The following is a 1,208-nucleotide window of genomic DNA, read 5'->3' as shown; positions in this document are numbered from 1 at the left end:
TCACAAACATGAAGCTACGAATATTGATTAGATGGCAACTCGTATCATGAAGTTGATTTTTACTGTAGACGAAGGGGGGTAATAAATGTTTCATTTATACTACTTTTTATTTATTTATTATCCTAGTACAGTTTAATTCCATGGCATTACAGTTTTAATCAGTGAGTGGAAGTAAAGAAGCTCGACAAAAAAATAAATAAATGAAGGAATTGCAAAAAAAACAGATAACCAAGTTTACAGGAAATTACTGAAAACAATTTGTTACACAGCAAGTTGTGCTATACTCTAGAGTATAGAATCTAGACCCAAGACCAAGCGCTGGGACTTATGAGGTCATTCAGCGCTGAATAGGAAATTGAGAGTAAAAAGGTCTGAAAGGCGTAACAGGAAGAAAGCTATGAACCAATTGTTAGAAGAGGGTGGAAAGTCAGATGGAAGGAACAATAAGAACAAAGGCTAGACGAAGGAATGAAATGGGTTGCAGGTAAGAGTCAAACTGACGCTGCAAAGAACCTTAAGTAATGCCTACAGTGCATTGCATGAAGTGCACTGATGACACTACCACCCTCTGGGGGCTATACATTCTAAAATAAGGGCTTCACTCGCGGACGAAAAGGCTATAACCGCCCTTCTTTCGAAGAAACCCACAAATACCAACGCCATCTGTTGGCCGTATACAGCATTCAGCGATGTCTCTCAGATGAGTACAATTATTTCACGATTAAAGATTTTGCGTTTTCTGAGACAGCTTGTTACAGATCTATTGAAGGAAAAAGCAAGCAGCTGTCTTGGTAATGCACTTAGATATTCAGTAATTTTTAAAAAATTTAAATACACTTTGTTTTTAGGAACAAATTATGAATTCGTTTGAAAAGGTAACCATAAAAAAGAGCAATATTTTTTTTATCTTTCTTAGAAAAATCCTGCGTAATATTTATCAATTCATAACTTTCATCAAATTGTATCTCACTAAGTGCTTTCAATTTAGGTCAAAGGAGTCATATTGCACATGTGAAAAATCGAAAAAAACACGGGTTTTCAATGAGATCTTACTAAAATTGACTGGATAGAAAATTAAAGGAGTTATTGCCGATAAACTGAAGTAACATAAAGGGTTAATTAATTTAACACCGCTGGACCCCATGAAAAGGTTGATGCTGTTTGTAAAAAAAAAAAAACACGTTTTTTCTTTACTACGTTCCAGCATT

This window comes from Macrobrachium nipponense, chromosome 42 (genome assembly GCF_015104395.2).
Source record: "Macrobrachium nipponense isolate FS-2020 chromosome 42, ASM1510439v2, whole genome shotgun sequence".
Lineage (NCBI taxonomy): Eukaryota > Metazoa > Arthropoda > Malacostraca > Decapoda > Palaemonidae > Macrobrachium > Macrobrachium nipponense.
Note: the sequence above shows the minus strand (reverse complement) of the source record.